At 46.5% G+C, this 21,044-nt stretch overlaps 1 protein-coding gene across 6 annotated transcripts in view; it reads left to right on the top strand.

The window, feature by feature from the left end:
• The window catches only part of CCDC149 (coiled-coil domain containing 149), a 95,923-nt gene that overhangs the window by 11,886 nt on the left and 62,993 nt on the right, over positions 1-21,044 (top strand). Inside the window, exon 1 of one of the 6 annotated variants that reach the window (XM_049630397.1) lies at positions 3,720-6,986. The exons of the other annotated variants lie outside the window; for them this stretch is intronic. The gene's annotated coding sequence lies outside the window, so the exon portion shown is untranslated. Of the gene's footprint in view, positions 1-3,719; positions 6,987-21,044 lie in introns of those variants that run through there. 6 annotated transcript variants of the gene reach the window in all.

Below are 21,044 nucleotides of genomic sequence, written 5' to 3'. Positions count from 1 at the left end.
CTAGGTCTTTGCTTGTGTCCAAGGTGACCTCCTTTGCATACTTAAAGGCCATGGTCAAATGCCACATCACATGAGCGTCCTACCTCCCCTGGGCCTGGTATGTTTTACTTGGGAAGTTGATGGTACGTTTCAGTTGGGAAGATGGTGTGGAGAATTGTTGGCAGCATAATAAGGCAAGGTAATGGGGTTCCTGACAATGGGGGCCCTCAGAGAGGTGGGGGGGGGGGGCAATAATATCTAGTACAATTCCAGGCACATGGTCCTTGGCAGGTACTCATGGAAGGAAGGAAAGAAGGGAGGAAGGAAGGGAAAAATGGGAAGGAAAGAAGGAAGGAAAGAGTTCATGTTGCCATTTCTGATACTGTCTTTGAAGCCAGCCCTGCTCAGCTGCTGGTGTGCCCCACTTCCAGCCTCTCCCCCAGACTGCTCATGGCCCCAAAGAAGCTGGGAGTGAGTGTCCACGTGGCGCCAGCCCATGACCGGTATCCTCACCAGCTGGGTCATATAAGTCTTCAAGCTCCGTAGGTAGGTAGCTACTTAGTGTTGGGTGAATCTCATGACTTCCCCAAGACCTCAAGTTTCTCTGGACTTTATGCAACGAGGATAACAATATCCATCTTGTATCCCTCACCTGAGATGAGGCTAGAGTGAGGTGATATATATGAAAGTATGCTTCCAAGTCCCCGACCCTCTGCAGCCGAGGTGGTGGTCCTGTGCTTTAGGAAATGGTGCTCTGGTCTTCGGAGCCATTGCTAACTCCTTCCCACGTTTGGTGGGGTCCTGAATAAGCCTCTTAGTAGGCTGACATCAGTTCTCAGGACACAGCACTTGCTCACAAAGAACTAACAGTAGCCTCCTCCCTGGAGAACATGCCTCCCTGCCTCCTGCACCCATTTCTGCCCTCCCGCCCTCTCCCTCACTGCCTGGTCAAGTGCCTGGAAGCAAAACTGGGATCTGACCCTTCCTTGGTCAAAAGCCTCCATAGCTCCTGCTGGCTCTCACTTTGTCTCAGACTTTATTGTCGTTTAAGGCCTTTCTTACTTTCATCCAAACCAAATGATCTGGCCTTACTTTGCACATCTCCGTTTCACATGTCCTGTGTTCTCGGTAAACAGAAGCACGCTGAGTGTTTGCAGGAAGCCAGCGTTTCCACCCACCTGGGGTTTGCTCAGGCTGTGCCCTCTGGCAGGAACCCTGGTTCTCTTACTTCTTCTCACTCCTCCTTCGAGGCTCAGTCATAACCACCTTAACCTCCAACTGGAAGGTCTTTGGCCTCCTGCGATCGCATAGCATCCAGGTGCACCTCTGTGACCAGGTCGGAATTATTTACGTACGTGCCTTGTCTCCAGCCTGGAGTTACTCAGAGTGGGAAAGGGTGGATGTTTTTTGAATCTGCCACTATACCCAGCACAAAGTCCTGCTTGTAGACAAATCTGAAAGAGATGGCAAGCCTATCCGGCTCTCAGTTAACACTTGCATTGAAAACCTGCTGAATTAAAACAAGGACATCCATTTGTTTGCTTGTCAGAACAACATTCTCGTGTGTTTCTCTCCCCAAAGTCCCCTTGTATCCATTTGATCTCACAGACCTTCTGACTTTCCAAATACAGACTGTGATCTGTTAAAGGTAGTAAGTCAAATCTCCTTTTAATAAGCTCCAAGGGATTTATGAATTCACTAGAAGTCGTTTCCTCTCTCTTTCTCTCTCTCTCCATCCCAACCTCCCCTTCTTTCCTTTCTTTTCTTCCAAACTGAAATTTTATCGTATCAGATATATTGCTTGACAAGAGGCAGAAGCTGTGGGTGGGAAATCATTTGGTTATAAAGAGCTACTTTCTGTAACGGGCTCTGACCTGTGTTATCGTGCGTCGTACCCAGCCTCTGCCTTCGCCCTGGACTAGAAGGGTTTGTGCCAAGGTTGTTTGCACCCACCTTTGACTCTCATGCAGAGAAGCTATGCAGTTGCTTTGGCCTCTGCGGTCACCTCATCACAGGACATAATACATAAAAACAGTACCTTACATCTGTCTTTCTTCTACTGATGCTTAAGAGGATTAACCCAGCCTCAGGCACCTTGCTAAAAGTCAGGGTGCAGAAGCCAATGGGATGCTGTCACCTTCTTCTCCATTCCTTTATCCTCATAACCACCTCGTCAGTTAGAATGAGCAGGGGATAGTGTGAAGAAATGGAAATTCGGAGTCCTTATTGATGGTCACTTGGCAAGAAGCAAGTATGTGGAGGCAGGCCTTTTAACTTCAAGTCATGTTTCTCCCACCGGAAGGCTTGGGTTCCTATCCTCTGCATGCTCGTGCCAGCTGACCTAGATCTGAGCCCAAGAACTTGAGCTGAGATAGAGACCCCTGGGGTCGGGTTCCAAATTCCCGGCCAGACTTCAGTAGAGGCTGGAAGTTGAGCAAAAGTGGCGTCGGGGACGCCTGCAGATGTGGCCATAACTGGAGGACGGTCAGGATGCCACCTCTGCTGTGGAGGCTGCAGGCAGGCGCTCCAGGTGACCCAGTGCTGTCTGAGCAGGGGCTCCGCAGAAGTACTAGAATCTAATAATGCCACGGACCCACCTCCCCTGGATCCTACCTGCCCCCATCACAGAGAGTTTCCTTGGGCAGCTGTGGGGGCCCTACCCTTGTCGGCCTGAATCTGTGAATGGAGAAAGGGTGGCGAAGAGAGGTGAGTGACTGAAGGTATTACCTAGAGATGGTAAAACTTTGGATCGTGATGGATTTGACTTTAAATATCTGAATAAACTTAAGCGGCCCCCAAATTTAGAAAATATACGTATGTTTATTCATTTTTTAAAGTTTATTTATTTTTATTTTCAGGGAGAGAGAGAGAGAGCAGGGGAAAGGGAGAGAGAGAATCCCAAGTAGGCTCCGTGCTGTCAGCACAGAGCCTAATGCAGGACTCGATCCCATGAACCATGAGATCATGACCTGAGCCAAAATCAAGAGTCAGACGCTCAACCAACTGTCCCTAGAAAATATACGTATGTTTAAAAGAAAATAACTATAATTCTAGTACCCAGAGATGACTACTGTTAATATTTTAGTGTTTAATCATTCAGATACTTTTCCAGGCCTTTATTTCTAAAAATGAGTTTATATCACATGCTACGCACATACAGTGAATGCACAAGGTGAATGCTCAACGCATTTTTGCACGTGCACCACCCAGGTCAAGATATAGAACATCCTCAGCTCCCCAGAAGGCTCTGCATGCCTTTCCTAGTCGACTCTACCCACCCACCCCTCCTGCACCCATTAAGCATTTTTTTGAATTCTGTCACTGTATGCTGTTTTATAAGGTGTTCTTTTTCTTGCTCAGCAATAAGTCGTGAACAGTTTCCACGTCACTAACTCATCTCCATCGACATCAGTCTCTGTGGCAGCACGGGATTACACCGTGTCGACAAACTATACATTTGCTGGACTTTGAGCCTATGTCTTAGAAATTCTTTTTTTTTTTTTTTTTTTTTTAATTTTTTTTTTCAACGTTTTTTAATTTATTTTTGGGACAGAGAGAGACATAGCATGAACGGGGGAGGGGCAGAGAGAGAGGGAGACACAGAATCGGAAACAGGCTCCAGGCTCCGAGCCATCAGCCCAGAGCCTGACGCGGGGCTCGAACTCACGGACCATGAGATCGTGACCTGGCTGAAGTCGGACGCTTAACCGACTGCGCCACCCAGGCGCCCCAAAAATTCTTAACTGCATTGTTTCCCACTGTCGGAACACCCAGATGTCTGACATCAGAGTTCTGTTAAACTCTAGAATAGGCTGCAGGGACAGTGACTTTAAGGTTTTCCCGTGGTTTTTTGCACAGCTGGCTTATATCTTCCCTTGCTTACTTAGTTTCTGTGAATGCACATGAGTTAGGCTGAACGACCTAATAACTACCCCTGTGCGCTGGGGCAAGGGTATCTGGCATCTTCCCACTCGGTGTAAAGGTTTGTACGGGAGAGCAGATTCTAGGGTGTTCGTTCATCCTGTCCATCAACTTCTTTTTAAAAATTCATTTTTGAAAAAGGAGAGGAATTCATTGGACAATTCAAACACCTGGGTTTTAGAGAGACGTTCTTTTAAGATGATAAGATTGCTTGGTGAGCAAGGAAAATAACTGTTTTGATTACTGGAAACATTCGTGAGGATTCATGAGAAAAATTCCACACTTCTCCAGAAACAGTCTCCGACCTAGTGCTGAACAGTTAAGTTTTGATCATGTAGGTATTAACCGCACACATTTGGGGACCTTCCTTATTTTCACCCTCTCTGTTTAGCTTTTGATTATTTTACTGCCGCTGTTTCTACGACCACTGCTGTGATTGCTACTACTCTCTCAGTATCATTATTATTATTAACTGCAGTAAAGTTATTCTTTTCATTCTGTTTTGCTTTTAAGTAGGCTCCACACCCAGCAGGGAGCCCAATGCGGGGCTTGAACTCTCCATCTTAAGATCACGACCTAAGCTGAGATCAGGAGTCAGATGTTTAACTGATTGAGCCACCCAGGCGCCCCAGTGAAGTTATTCTTACAAATGTGTCCATTTATTAAGCCCTGTGTGCCATACATATAAGGTTCATCTAAGGTTTGGTGCAGGCACATATTTGAAGGAAAAAGGATATGTTTATTGGGTGCTATTTAATGTGCCCAGTCCTGAATGCTTTATATATGCATTTCATTTATACCTCACAACAGCCTTGAGAGGCAGCTAGAGTTACCACCATTTCATTTGCTGTGATCAATATGGCTAAGAGTTGATAAGTAAACATAAGAGAATATGCTGGCAATACAAGAGCTGGGATTTGAACTCGGGTTCTTTTTATTCCAAAGTCTGTGTTTCCCCTGGTCTACTATAGCCTCACCAAATGGATGAGTGAGTGAACGAATGAAAAAACATTCTAGTGTGGTGCTCATTTTTAGGAGGTGTGTATTTTGAATTATCAAGCCAAGAAGGAAGTATTCTTTCATTTAAACTCTATGAAAACCTCAGTGTAGTACTTACACAGTTTTGTATCATGGATATCCAGTGACACCTGTCAGGGGTGACATAGGGCTCTCTTATGAACTCAGTTACATATCTTACATTAAAAGGTGCCAAATTTCCTCAGTATCAGTTGCTTGGGTGTGTTGGCATATTATTTAGGATTAGTTTTAACGTAATACCAGAAACAGCAGTGGTTTGGATAAGATAGAGTTATCTGTATTTCTCTCTCAAGTACAGTGACTTTAGAGGAAGACCGTTTAAGGCTGATATGGCAGCTTACAGTTTTTCAGGGACCCAGGCACCTTCCGTTTCTTTTATCCACCGTTCCAACAGTGGAGCTTTCCATTTTCGGGATGAATATTTTGCAGGAGGAAGAAAACATGAAGAAGAATATGCTCCTTCCTTTAAGGAAACTTCCCAGAAGTCTCCTGGAACACTTCTGCTTCCCTCTTCTTGGCCAGCACTTTATAGGAGATGTAGGGGATCATAGTCACTCCTACCTCCTAGGGCCTCATTGTGAGGACCAAATGAACTAATGTGTGTGAAGTGCCCAGAACAGTACTTGGCACACAGTCAGTGGTGGAGGAGGGTCTGCCCTTAGTGTTTTGTCTGATGCCTCCATGGCCATATCTGGGGTCTAGGCCCATCAGGCTTGATAGGTCTTTCCCAAAGACTTGTTTTAACTACTTTGGTCTTTGCACCCTCCTACACAGTACAGACAGCAGCAGTCCTAATGATATAGCATGAACATGATGATGATGATTGATGATGAGGAGGAGGATGATGATGATTATAAAGATAAAAAAAATAACCTCTTAGCAAATGCCAGCTTCACGCCAGTGACTGGACTAAATACCTTGTCCCATTACCTCCTTTATGTCGCAGACCCTACGAAGGACACACTATCATGGTCCCCCTTTTACAAGTAAGGGGTCTTTGGCTCAGCAAGAGATGGATTAACTTGCTCAAGGTCATTCAGCTACAGGTGCAGGGCAGGGACTGGAATCCAAGAAAGTCTGACCCCCTCCCCCCAAAACGTACTTGGGATATCCACTGCCTTCCATGAGCTTTTAGGTCTCTCTGCCTCTAAAATTTCATCTCCTTTTGGAATGGTTAGCCTGGTCACATATTTAGTCAGTCCTATTGACACTGCTGTCTGTAGTGACCTTGATTATCAGTGACTTTCCTTACTGAAAGAGAAATGCCCACGCCTTGATGCTGCCTGCATCAGTGATGTCTTCTCCAAAGGAATCCTTTAAGCACCAGGTCTTGTGTCTGTACTTGGCAGAGGAACAAACTGAAGCAACCCATGTTACTGTCATTTCAATGCTCTTCTGATGAACCGTGATTGTGGTAGACAAATGGGCTGTCAAGAGAAGCCATAAAATTATGCCCAGTGTTGGCTGTTGGCTTGTTGGTGATGTGGAGACAATGGGGACTTTGCCATCCTCCCTGAAAGCCATACTAAATTGAGATCATCCGTAGGAGCCCTTTGCTAGCATAATCGACCCAGTTGCACCATTACCAGCCAGGGAAACAGACCTGGACAGAGCCCTCACCTTAATTAGTGTTTATAGTTTAGTCTGCCCTCTGAATAAGCCTGCGATTTGAATCAGCAGAATTGCACATCCACCCATGTTCCAGAATGAATCTCCACCTAACTTGTTGCCGTGGGGCCGAGTTCTGAACTGACAGTTCTTGTTGAGGAACATTTCTCACGAATCAGTACTGCCTGGAGGTGGTGGTAAGAAACTGATAATGACAAGCTCAGGAGCAAATTAACAGTGCTCAGGAAAATATGAGCTAGGCATAGAGAGAAAGCAAAAACAGCTCCCACTCACAAGCTTCAGCTGGGGACACCTTCATCCTGTAGGCGGAAATTGGGGCCCAAGCGGCCCTTTAATGATGACTCCGTGATTCTCACGCAGAGAGAACCGCTGGGGGGAGCCGTGATGATCACGGTTGGCTGGCATCTTGGCAGGTGGTGGTAAGAGCTCTACTTCCTTGGATAATTAAAATAGTGACGGATTTGCATGTCTGATTTCAAGATCTCTAGTCTGCAGATGACTGCCTTTCGGGGGCAGACAGGGACGGAACACCTCCTCGCCTTGGAGTATCTGCACCTGACTCTAGTTGGAAGAGATGGAAGCCAGGGAATAGTCCCACAAACGCTCCATCTTGAGTTGAGTCTTCATCTGGAGCACTCTGACCCTCTTCTGGAACACTTCATCCCAGCAGGGAGATGATATTTTTCACAAAGGCAAGGTCTGCTGACAAACTTAGGAATGGAGATTGGTTTTCTTTCTTTGAATAGGATGAATGCAGTTCTTTGGATTATTGTGATTATTAATAAGATTGGTGCCTTTAGAATTTATTGAGTGCTTTTTAGAATTTATTGAGTGCTTTTAAAAAAAAAAAAAAAAACACATGCATTTTCTTATAGAGCCCTTATGACTCTCCTGTGAGAGAGGTGGGGCAGGCCTGGGTTTAAATCCCACCATTTCCAGGGTGCCTGGGTAGCTCAGTCAGTTAAGCGTCCAACTCTTGATTTCAGCTCATGTCGTGTTCTCACGTTTCATGGGTTTGAGCCCTGCATTGGGCTCTGCGCTGAGATCGCGGAGCCTGCTTGGGATTCTCTCTCCTTCTCTCTCTGCCCCTGCCCTGCTCTCTCTCTCTCTCTCTTTCTCAAAATAAATAAACATTAAAAAAATAAATCCCACCGTTGCCACTGGCAAGTTGCGTGACTTTGTTCTTAAGTTTATTTATTTATTTTGAGAGAAACAGAGACAGCACGAGTTGGGCAGGGGCAGAGAGAGAGGGAGAGAGAAAATCCCAAGCAGGCTCCGTGCTCTCAGCACAGAGCCCGACACGGGACTTGAACCCACAAAATGTGAGATCCTGACATGAGCTGACATCAAGAGTTGGATGCTTAACAGACTGAGCCACCCAGATGCCCCACAAGTTGCGTGACTTAAAAAAAGAAAAATCTCCTAGGTCCTCAGTTTCTTCATCTGTAAAAGGGGAGAATGTCTACTTTTTGGGGTTGTGATAAGGATTAATGACTTATATATGGGAAATACTGAGTCACCTTTGGGCACTGAGTAGAGTCCACTATGGTGATGGTCATTCACCCAGCATTTATATAAGAGGAAACTGAGATACAGAGGGGGTGAGTGGTAGGTGATGGCCATGGAAGCCACATAATTTCACTCTAAATCCCAGGTGCCATGTCGTGTCTATCAATAGTGCCTTTGTCTCTGTGCCTCCCAAATTCCTTTTTGTTAAAGGATAGTCCTGGAATCAGTTGGAGTTCTGCAAACGACTTGAGCCTCATCTGGGAAGTGGAGGCACTGCCTCATGGTGTTTGAGGGCAGATCTGAGAAGTCAGGGGCAGATAGATATACAGCGGTCACTGTGGCTCAACAGTAGTAAGGATTTTAGGGTTTTTTTTTTCTTATTATTTTTTTTAATGTTTATTTTTGAGAGGGAGAGACAGAGTGTGAGCAGGGGAGGGGCAGAGAGAGAGGGAGACACAGAATCCGAAGCAGGCTTCAGTCTCCGAGCCATTAGCACAGACCCCCACGCGGGGCTCGAACTCATGCACCATGGGATCATGACCTGAGCTAAAGTGGGAAGCTTAACCGATGGAGCCACCCAAGTGCCCCAGGGGTGGGTGTTTTTTGTTTTTTTTGTTTTTTTTTATGATTTCTTTTTGAGACAGGGGGAAGATGAGCCACAGCAATTTTATAGCTTTCAAAGACAGTTTGACCAAAATGTTGTCCATGCTTTGTTGGCTTTTTATTGCTACCCAGCCCACAAGAAAAGCTTTCTGCAATGGAATTGAATTATTATCCCATAATGAAATGCCTAGTGAATCTCTCATTCCATTCCATGTGTGACTGTTACATGTTTTAATATGTCATTGTATATGTGAGCGTTTGTGATGTGGGCTGTCGGCTACAGCTACATACCCCAGGCCTCTGGCAGCCTGGATGGAAAAGGGTGAACCTCAGATGTGTGGGCGATTTTAGTGCCCCATCCCGAATCCTGGATCTCTGTGAAACAAACCTGAATTGCACGCCTTGCCATCAGCATCTCGGCCGGAGGCAAGGTCAGATCAGCTTAGCGCTGGGGAGAGAGCAGAGTTGCTCTAGGCAAACAATGGTCTTTAAAAATATATGCCGTCTTCAGCAAATGAGAGGGATTTCCTAGCCCATTTATGGCCAACTAGAAGGAAAGCAGTCTTTTTTCCTTGCATTTCCTCCTAATCTTTATTGGCCTGAAAAGATCAGGGGTGCACTCAGATGGTACAGAGACTGAGAAGGTGGGGACAGGGAGTAAGGAAGGAATAACAGGAGGGAAGGATTGAAATAGATATTCAGGCAAACCCTCGTTATTCCTAACTTCACTTAACCAAGACTGTCAGTGAATTTCACATACCCCCCAGCTACCATAGTTCACATTATAAACTCTTCCAATTACCTGAAATCTCAGTTAACTTAAGTTTCCAGCACATCCCCTGGGGCATTCAAATCATCAAAGTTTGCCTGTCGAAAGTAATACTGAAGAGGGGGAAGCCGCCATGGTGACTCAGAGAAAGCTAGATCATAAAAAAAAAAAAAAAAAAAAAAAAAAAGAAGTCATCTTAGAGAATGGCATTAGAATCATTGTTACCAACCTGAAATTGCTGAAATGTTATCTAAAAATTACAGAGGCGAACACAGATTTGGAACAGGGCTGTGGACGTGCTTAGGAGACTGGGGTGTGATCGTGGCTGGCAAAGGCTGCTCCCACGGGTGAGTCAGTGTGGTGTGGTCACGATGGCCGCAGGCTGGAGGACCTCCGTGAGATGACTGTCCACGTGGGGTTGGCCCCACTTAGCATCTTACTCCACAGATGCCCAAACTCTGCCTGGCAAGGTTCAGTGTGTCCCTAAGTGACAGTCCTGTATATCTGGAGTGGTCAGTCTGCAAGATTTCAGAGAATGAAGGTGTAAAGGAAGTTTATGCCCCTGTGATATGGGGAAGCTCTCGTTTTAAGGAATAAAAATGAGGTGAAATTACAAATGCCATTATGGCAATTCTATAGGAACTGTCTTGTGACCTCTCCATACATATCAAGTTCTTGCAAGCAGATTTCTTTCTCTAAAATTTTTTTTAACGTTTATTTTTTATTTTTGAGAGAGAGAGAGAGAGAGAGAGACAGAGTGCAAGTAGGGGAGGGGCAGAGAGAGAGGGAGACACAGAATCTGAAGCAGACTCCAGGCTCTGAGCTGTCAGCACAGAGCCTGACGCAGCGTTCGAACCCACAATCTGTGAGACCATGACTGAGCTAAAGTTGGACGCTTAACTGACTGAGCCACCCTGGCGCCCCACCAGATTTCTTTTTCTAAACGATGCTAAAAATGGACTTTCGAGAGTTAAGCTTAATAATAAATAATAATTGATTAGCTTCCTAAAAAATATATTACAAATAGGTAAATATATTTCAGCTTAGCAGGAATCAAAATTCATTTACATCTCAAATGTAAAGTGTATTGAGCACTCAGCTCTTGGTCAGGAGCTTGGCTCTAGAGACGCAAAGGTGAATGAGTTGGACCTTGGCTGCAGGGAGGCCTCAGTTGGTGGGGAGGCAGATGGGTGGGCTGGTGGCTGTGATGCCCTACTTCAGGTGTACCTAGAATGTCACATGGTTACCAGGAGTCAGGAAGAGGGCAGGAGGAGTCCGAAGCGGACTGCAGCCAGGTACCGCAGAGCTCTTGTTTGCCAATCTCTGTAACAGGGATATTTTTAAAGGTGAGTGAGTGGCAGGACCTGATGTATGGTTTTCAAAGGGATTAGTACCTGGACCAGACAGGTAAGGAGGCAAGAGGAGGCTGTCGTGATGGTCCCGACCAGACATCAATGGGCAGGGCAGAGTAGGGCTTCTGAGAATGGAGGGAGTGGCTTATTGGAAGTTGAAGTTATGTCGATTGTCGGATACTGTTTGCCCGAAGCCACCTATTGGGTGAGAAAGGAGGTATTCCTGGGTGGAGGACGGAGAATAGGGTAAGAAGAGGGCAGTGAGAAAGCAGGAAGTAGAGGAGGACCAGAGGGGGAAATCCCTCTCAGAAAAGAGGGAGCCTACAGTTGAGAAGTTTCTAAATTATTCCTGAACACGAACCCTTCAGCCACACGAGTTTATCAGCACGTTGTGAAGCCTTTGGGGATTAGCAGGTAATATTCTTGCAGCGGCTAACGAGAGCTAGCCTGACCCCATCCGTAAAAATCGCCAAGGACCACGAGTCACTGTTCGAGGGAGAGAGTCACTCGGTGGAGAGAGGCTCCCTCCCTGACAGCCTGGCCACCTTTATCTCTCATCGCATTTGTCTAGCTGTAAAGCCATCTAAACAGTAATGTGGTATTTCAGATAGTCGTTTAATTATTATGATCTTCCTTATAGCAAATTATGATTTGCTTTATTGCAGATAACAGTAAGTGGGTAGATAAAAGCCGCTCAGTGGTGAAAACTGTAGGTCTCGGTTCTTAGGATGAGAGCACAAGGCTACCTACATGGCGTTTGTATGCAGGTAGGGATTGACATCGACAAATGACTTGTGAGTTGTGCTTTAAAAATACAATTGAAATGCAGTTCAAAAGAAGTCTATCTTGGAGAGGATAATAAAAGTGTTTCACGAGGTCTAGCATACGTGCCGAAAACCGGGCATATTTTACCGTTTATTGCATTCACGTTCACTGATTACCCCGTGTACTTGGTGTGTGGTTTTCTCCTTTCTCCAGGTGGTAGGTGTATACCCCACGGCAGCGTGTAGACTTCACCACTGTATATGTGTTTCTGGGTGTGATTGATAGAGTCTCAGAGGTTAATCAGAATAAAAGGAATTGTTATTAAATGTGCACTGTTTCTTTTTCAACCTTTATTCACAAGCCACCAGAAGGAGGACCTTAGCAAAGTTGAGGAATAAGCTCAATAGAATGGATCTACCCAGGTTAGTGTGGTGAACAGTCGTTGTTTTCTCACTCCCCAGCATTCATTTCTCTTTGCACCAACACCCCGGGTGGGAGGGCATTACCCCTGGGTATAATCTGCAGGGACAGAGCACAAGACTATAATGTGGGTGTCCTGTGCTCCCCCAGGCAAAGGATGGCACATGATCTGCTTTAGGCCACCCCTTGAGGTGAGAGATAAAGAAGCTGAAACTTTACCCCGTTCTGCCCCGATCGGTGGCCTGTAACCTCATCTTTCCTGCACTGAGACCTGGTGGTTCCTCGTCCTGCCTGCAGCCACCAGAGTCATCTCGCTGCTTACTTGTTTCCAAGTCGACTTCTCTGTCCTTCTGCCAATTCTATGAGTGCCAATATTCTTCCAATACATTCCTGCGTTAGAGTATCAGTTACTGTCACTTACAGCTAAAGGGTCCTGTTGCTTAGAACCCAATGCAGAGAACAGTCTGGCTTTGCTACTGACTACTACTTTAGGAATGAAGGATAAATTGACCTCATTGCGCTTCAGTGTTCTCCTGCCTAAAATGGGGCTAATCCTACAACCTATGTCATAGAGCAGCTGTATGGATTGAATATAATGTTTCAAGTTGATCATTGCGTACAGTTTGGAACAAAATGTTCACTAAATAGTGGTCACTATGTCACTAATTACTATTGTTAATGAAATAAAAGTCTACACTTCTCATCGTTATTACTCCTAACAGTGCCTGACACATAGTAGACGTTCAAAAAATACTAATTTGTTTTCTCCTTCTCCTTTACTGAAAACAAACCCAAACCCTCCTTTTCTTGGGCCGAGAAGAGAGCAAATATCCCCCACGCCACACGTGAAGAGGGGGCGTGGCCCCCACGCCACACATGAACTTAACAGGCAGAACTACGCCTTGACTGGGGAGCAACGATGGAAGACAGGGAGAACCAAGTGTGTATCCCCTGGCCAGAGCGGCCGGTTTCGTGAGGTTTGCCCCGCTCGTCTCCGCCCTTTGACCTGCGGTTGGGCAGCCACGTGACCCGTCCGCCCACTGATAAGATTCTGATAGCAGCTGCCGTGGCTGAGGCTAACCCCCTGCCTGCAGCCGGTTGCCTGGGTAGCACCCCGCCTAACAGAACTGCGTTAGACAAGGTGATAACAGAATCCACATTAAGAAACAGCAAAGCCAGTGTGTTCTTTGTCGGCCTGACAGATCAGATCAAACTGCAGGATCCAAAGGTGTGTCTGCAAAGCGGGGCCCTGAACCCCAGCTGCCTTCCCCTCCCCCCTGCGAGCTTGGCAGCAAATTTTACCCAAGCTGTATAGTCAAAGATAATTTACACCGCATTGATGTCAGGCCGAAATTGTCTTCCTCAAAGGATTCTTAATGTCACTCCCCTATTCAGAGACCCTCGGGGCTCCTGCTTGCTGGAAGAATCGAATCTGAACTCCTCAACACCACTTCCAGGCCCTTTCTGACCTGACCACCCATCTGTCTCTCTTTCCAGCTTTATCTTAGGTAGCTTTCGTTCCCACTCCTCCGCCCAAGACAGCCCAGCATGCTGCTTGCCATGCGGACAGCCTGTCTTCCGGCATCTCACCTCTGAGCTTTGCTGGGACCGTTTCCCTGCCAGGAGTACGGTTTTCCCATCACCACTACCTGTCACAACCTCAGCTACCCCCCCCCCCCCAGCAAAACAATCCTTCCACCTGTCCTTTGGGATCCGTCTCAAACATTCACATCTTCCTCTGACTCTCTGAGCACCTTCTTTGCCGAGCTGTGATCCTCTCCTTGTGATGAAAAATAGAATAGCAATGCACATACGGCACTTACTATTGTAAATGTTTCACACATACTAATTCTTTTAATTCTCACACTAGCCCTGTGAAGATACTATAATCATACCCACTGAACGGATGGAGAGACTGAGGCACGGAGAGGCTAAGTAATTGGTCACATAGCTAGTGAGCGGTAAAGTCAAGATCTGACTGCAGTGTCCCAGTTCCTTCTGCCATGGTCTCAACCATTGCTTTAAGCTGCCTTTCCTGTGTTTCTGGGAACTTTGTATGTCTTTATAGCATTTAGCATACTATAGTTCGTGACTATTAATGAATGATGATCAGGCTACTTATTATCATCTATTACTCTCTCTTTTATTTTATTAATAATTTTTATTGCTATAAAAAGTACCAGGCACCATTCTACGTTTATAGGCACTTATGTCTCGCCAGGGATGCGTGCCTTAATTTGGTGTGTGGAGAGAAACGCACTGGGCTGAGAGGAACCCTCAGCTTAGGTCCAGCCCTGGGTCCTACTAGTCAGCCCTGGGTAAGTCAGTGCACGGTCTGGGTTCCAGTTTCCACACCTGTATGATTAGGAGTCTGGTTTAGGTGATTCTTGTGGTCTTTACCAGCTGCGAGTTTGAGAATCCATAAAATGGGGATAAAACCACACGTGTCAGACCGTTGAGGCTATAGTGAGATATAGTAAGATAATGCATGACATTTTCTCATTCGTTATATGTATGTATTGAGCACCAGCTATATACCGTGCATCATTCTGAATGTGGGGCACCTAGAATGAAAAAGCAAAGCACTCGTGGCCATGGAGAGGGAGATGTTGAAAATAAACCAATAGTCATCAGTTACATAACTCAAGATCAAGTATTAAGTGCAATGAAGGAAAGTAACACCGTGTAAGAGGATTGAGAGTCTGGGTATTTACAGACAGGGACGAACTTCCTGAGAAGGAGACGTTAACAACAGATCTGAAGGAAGCCAGGGAACAAGTCTGCAATCCAAGCAGAGGAAGCAGCAATGCCAAGGCCCTGAGGTTGGAGTGGGCTTGATGTGGTCATAGACCAGCAAGGAGGCCAGTGAGGTTGGAGAGCAGTGAGCAAGGGTAAGTGGGAGGACTTTGGGTTTTGTTTTAAATGTGATGGGAGGCCGTGGGGGACTTTGAGTCACTACATGTCACCATCTGCTTTCCGTTAAGAAGCATCATTCTCATTATGACACGGAGCAGGGACTGTAGGTGGGTAGAAGCAGACAGTGTGAAGCAAGAGGCTGGGGCCACGGTCTAATCAAGAGATGATGGCGGGGGCGCCTGGGTGACTCAGTCGGTTAAGTGTCTGGCTCTTGATTTTGGCTCAGGTCATGATCTCCTGGCTCATGAGTTCGAGCCCCACATGGGGCTCCATGCTGACAGTGCAGAGTCTGCTTGGGATTCTCTCTTTCTCCTCTCTATTCCCTTCCCCGACTTGTGCTCGCTCTCTCTCTCTCTCTCTCTCTCTCTGAAAATAAATAAACTTAAAGATGATGGTGGCTGGAACAAGAGTGAGAGTGGGGGAAGTGGGTAAGCAGTACCTGATTCAATATACCCTGTGAAGGTAGAGCCCATGGCATTAGCTGATGAAGTAAATGAGGGCTGCGAGCAAAAGAGAAGAAGCAAGGAGGACTCCAAGGTTTAATGGAAAACCAAACATGATTTGTACCACTTCCCAATGGGGAAGATTCAGGGCAGGGAAGTTCAAGGGGATAGTGAGGGTTCAGTTGAAGCTGCCTCTCAGATGTTCAGATGGAGACACAGAGTTAGAGACGAGAGTGAACGCAGGTGAGAGGCTGAGCTGGTGACACCAACTTGGATGAAACCAGCAAGAGATGACGGGAAAGCCCGTTGGACTGAAGGCGATCCCCTTGGTTGAGGGGGGTAAGGTTTTGAGTGAATGAAGAGAAGAGGGTCCGGGGCCTGAGTCACAGCTTACGTAACCGTGTGCAAGTGCCTTTTGAAAAACTATGCGTCTCATCCACGTGACTCAGCCGGCGAAGAGCCCAGTGTGTTCATCATTACACAGGCGGCCAGAACTCTCCGGGACGGAGTTGGTTGGTGACCGAGCAGATGGCTAGGTGGCCTCTTGCGCCTCAGTCCTTCCCCGTGGAATATGATTGAAAAGGGTCCCAGGAGGGCCACCTGTCTTCCAAACGAGGCCTCAACACACTATGAGTCAAAATGCACCACTCCGAGTACACAGTTATCTCTGAGAGCGTTTGGTTAAAAATGTAGTTAGACCCTGGGACGCCTGGGAGGCTCAGTCGGTTGAGGGACCGACTCCTGTTTAAACTCAGGTGAGGATCTCACAGTTCAAGAGTTCGAGCCCCACACTGGGCTCTTCACTGTCAGTGTAGAAGATTCTCTGTCTCCCTCTCTCTCTCTCTGCTGCCTCTCCCCTGCTCTCTCTCTGTCTCTCTCTCTCTCTCTCTCTCTCAAAAATAAATAGACATTTTTTTTAAAATATGGTTAGATCTAAGAGAGGTAATGTGTGGACCTGCTACTAATGTATTTGGGACCAATATAGCATACTAAAAAGAGCCTGGAATTTGTACTTCAGAGTCCTGGTTTGAGCTGACGGTAGTTAGTTCTGTTACCCTGGGGAAGACAATCTCAGCTCTTTTTTAAAATGAGGAAAACAGGGGCGCCTGGGTGGCGCAGTCGGTTAAGCGTCCGACTTCAGCCAGGTCACGATCTCGCGGTCCGTGAGTTCGAGCCCCGCGTCAGGCTCTGGGCTGATGGCTCGGAGCCTGGAGCCTGTTTCCGATTCTGTGTCTCCCTCTCTCTCTGCCCCTCCCCCGTTCATGCTCTGTCTCTCTCTGTCCCAAAAATAAATTAAAAAAAAAAAAAAAAAGTTGAAAAAAAAAAAATGAGGAAAACAGTTTTTGTCCCACTTGTCGCACAATGTTGACCATCAAATGGGAGAACGTCTGTGAAAGTGTTTCGTTCGCTTTAAGTGCCATGAACGTAGTACCTTGAATTTTGAAAAAGTGTACAAAGTCCAATTTTAGCATGGCACCTTCCGTTTGAAGCCCAATTGAGGGGGGCAGAGCAGGTATTAACTAATCAGGGTTGTGCCTCAGTCCCAAAGAACGAATTATCTCCATGACATAATGGCCTTTATTTGGGCGCCATGATGCCCACTCAACTCTCCAAATGCATCAAGTGCCATCTCCTGTATGTAGCTTTCCTCCCCTGCCCATAAAGCCAACCTCCATCCCACTCTTGCCTCCCTTGGAGGCCTTCGTGAAACATCCATCGAATGAATGAACACATGTGCAGGGTGGCTTTTTACAGAATAGTGGTTTATAGGCTTTTAGAGTGGCAGTCCACACTAAATGTGTGAAGATACGCAGATACGTGTGTTTATTCCTACACACATGCTCCAAAAGAAAAGCTTGGTGAAACAATGCTTACCTTCATGGGATGCACACGGATATCTTCTGTTCTGCATCTTTTTTTTTTTTCTTTTTAAAGAAAATGACATTGCAGGTGAATTAATTTCACTACCCAGACTAATGTGTCGTGACCCACCACTTGGAAAACACTATTAGGCCAGAAACCTTGTTCTTTGCAGTCGGGCAAGTCGCTTGGGTTACCTGTGAGGTTTATCCCAGCTCCAGCATTCAATGCTAATTCTAAATAATAAAGAAACTAGGAGGCTGTGGGAATAGACACATAGCATTTAAGGCAGCTTGAAGATTTTCTGCATGTAATGTACTTTTAGTTTTTCCTGGCCTATGTGAGGAAGTCAATATCCAATAAATGCTTACGTTTGGGGCAATTATTGTCCAAGAAAGATTGGACTTTAGTCACACACATGTCATCAAGACTATGTAGAGATTTGCAAGGGTGACTTTCAAATAAAAGTCAGGTTCCCTGTGTCTAAACTCCTTGGGCCCCAGAGGCGTTTCAGTTCCTGAAGTTATTGGAATCTGAGAGGAAATGCCTTAAGCATATGGTACATTGTGTATTGGCCCCAGCAAACTCCAGGGCAGTGACTAGTCAATAATCAAACACATTGATTTGTCTTCAGCAAATGTATGAATATTGACATTTAGTGGCATAGAGACCATAAACACCTTCACATCTAGGGCACGTGGGTGGCTCAGTCGATTACGCGTCCAACTCTTAATTTTGGCTCAGGTCATGATCTCACGGTTCATGAGTTTGAGCCCCACATCAGGTCCCACGCTGACAGTGTGGAGCCTGCTTTGGATTCTCTCTCTTTCCCTCTCTCTCTCTCTCTTTCCCTCTCTCTCTCTCTCTCTCTCCCTCTCCCTCTCCTTCCCCCCCTCCCCCCCCCTCCCTCCCCCCCCCCCCCCCCACCTCTTGTATACATGTGCTCTTTCTATCCCTCTCAAAATAAATAAAACTAAAAAAAAAGAATAAACACCCTCATATCAGCTGAGGTCACTAATGGGATGTGAGCATGTTCTCAGTTTTCCGAACGTCGGGGGATTCAGAAAAACCCATAAGGGATTGTGGAAATAAGATTTGTAATCCAGGTATCATGTTTTCCATTTTCAAAATCAACAGGACCATTTATCCCTTGGGGAGACCAGTGTTTGGCTCAGTGCCTCCCACAGAGAAGGCACCTAGAAAATATTTGTTGAATGAGTGGCTGAGACCAGATACAGCTTACACAAGACTGTTCCGACCAAGCCTCTTTGGAGGAAACAGCCCTCTGGTTCTTTTCTGACACCCTTAGTTTATCCCATTTCTTGTAAGTGGATAGAAAACTCATTGCTTCCACTTGGCTCCCTCCCAAAAAGCACAGGGGAGAGATGCTTGTGGATCCTCTTGGTTTGGGTTTTTGTTTTTTTTTCCTTCTTCCTTCAGGCCTAGAATCTGAGGAAAGAAGAGGCAGGCCCCCTAGATCTAGAGGGGAGTGGGCCAAGAGATAAAGGTTTCAGTCATTTGTTCTAGGTCTAAAACGTAGCCAAATTCAGAACTGCCCTCCCATAGCTCCTTGTGCTGGGAATACCGACTCAACGTAGTGACCAACTCCATGAATATTCTGAGGATTTCTTTCTTTTTTCTTTTCTTTCTTTCTTTCTTTCTTTTTCTCTCTTTCTTTCTTTCTTTTTCTCTCTTTCTTTTTCACAGAATGCTTAGTTTTTCAGGATTTGGGGTTTCAAGGGGTTGGCCCTACAAAGATCTAAGTTCAAATTCTGACTCTGTCCATCCCTGGGCACATTACATGAACTCTTTCATTTCAAGTTCATTTCCTCGTTAGAAAATGAATGTGATGATAGCAGAGTAACCTCACAGAAGGCACACATACATGGAAAGCATTTGTCACAAAAACTTTGGTTTTTGTTAATAGTGATGATAATAATACTTGTGTGTCTTCATCGTTGTGGTGATTCAGCAGCAGTACAGTGGGGGGTGGGGTGCACAAATATAATCTCCACCAGGCTCCCTGTGCTCCTGTTCTTTGACATGGGCTGTATGAGCCAGGATGGGCTAAGTTATGCTGCGGTAACAAACACCTCCCCCAAATCTCTGTACCTTAACAACCGCAAAGTCTTACTTCTGGATCATGTAAATTTCTCCGTGGACCCAGATGACTCATCAGGGCAGTTGTCTGCCATGTGGGTACCACACTGCAGGCTCTTTTGTTCTTGTGACGTCTCCATAGCAATATGTGTTGTGTCAGGGGAGGAGAAGGCTTGGGGATTCTTCCCTTGGCTCTTCAGTGCTTTCACCCTGGGAGTCCCTCGTGCCCCTTCCAGGCCCACTTTACTGGATAAAGCAAGTTACATGGCCCTGTCTCACTCCAGAGCATGACGAGGGACAGTCCTGCCATGTGCCTGGAAGGAAAGGAGAACTGGACATGTCAGAGGGAGACACTAACGTCGACCACATAGACATTGGCCTTTTCTCGTTTTATCGTACATCGTTATTGCAAACACAGCTTCAGCCCAGCACCCTTTGCAACCAGGTAGTGTCCTTAGCCTCTGCTACCTAGAGATTCTGGAACTGCCACTGTCCTGGCCTGTCTCTGGAAATCGTTGAGCCAGCTCCATCCTAGATAAGGCAGAAGAAGAGATTTCTGGGTGCTTGAAGTGAGTCGTACTTCCTGGATGGGAGCCCCTCACCCCCAGTGTTTTCTCAGACACCCTTTACCCCCAGTGCTATTGGATGGTGGTGTTAAAATCGTGGGTTGCTCAAGTTACAGGGCACCTGGGAACCCCTCTCATTTTCCAAGGGAGGAAACCGAGGACCAGGCAGTGTGTGTTTGTTCTGTGGCTCTCCCAGGGTCCCCAAAGTTCATGATTAGCTCCTCACTAGACCTGCTTCTGGATGGAGGCCTTCTGGCTCTGCCTGGTGATTTTCTGCTGTCCACCTCCTCCATCATCCTCCTTTAGGAGCTGAAATGTCTCAAGTACGGTAACTTGGCTTGTCTGGCTTTCTGTTCTATTTTTGCCCCCCCCCCCTCCCTCTGCCCTCCCCCCCCCCCCCCCCCCCCCACCCCGCCACCGGGGCTGGAGTCATGCACTTGCTGGTTGTTCACAGCTGCCAACAAGGAGGCTCTTGGGGACCCTTTCCTTTCCTTGCAGTTTTTGTTGTTGTTGTTGTTTGTTTCCAATTGGAGGGATACGAAATGGGTCATGTTAACAGCTGCCATAGGGACTAAACTATCACCATTTTAGAACAAGTACAAGAAATTCCATCCCATTCCCCAGTGTCATCCCCTCCACACACATAACCCTTCCAGAGTTTTCTGTTGTTATTTTTTCTTAAGTGTTTATTTATTTTTGAGAGAGACAGAGCGCAAGTGGCAGGGGGGTCAGAGAGAGAGAGGGAGACAGAATCCTAAGCGGGCTGCAGGCCCTGAGCTGTCAGCACAGAGCTGGATGCGGGGCCCGAACTCAGGAACGGCAGGATCATGACCTGAGCCGAAGTCGGACGCTTCACCAGCCAAGCCACCCAGGTGCCCCTCTATTGTTATTTTAATAATATATGTAAGCTCTTTGATCAGATGCAATAAAACATAGTCCATGCTTGTACTTATTCAGAACCCTTCTCTTCTACACAAAGTGGCTCAGATATCCCCGGAACAGTCTGAGAGCCTGCCTCGCCCTCGGACCCATGGGCTGCCGCTGGCTTCTCAGGTTCTCCAGACTACTGTAGTTGGGGTTCTAACTTCCAAGATGCCACGAGGCCGGAGGTCCCCGGAGCCTGTGTTTTCCAAGTGTAGATGAAGTCAGAATCACCCGTGCCGTGTGCTAACGA

This window comes from Panthera uncia, chromosome B1 (genome assembly GCF_023721935.1).
Source record: "Panthera uncia isolate 11264 chromosome B1, Puncia_PCG_1.0, whole genome shotgun sequence".
Taxonomy (NCBI): Eukaryota; Metazoa; Chordata; class Mammalia; order Carnivora; family Felidae; genus Panthera; species Panthera uncia.
The sequence above is the reverse complement of the archived record's forward strand: the minus strand, read 5'-3'. Positions and strand labels throughout refer to the sequence as shown.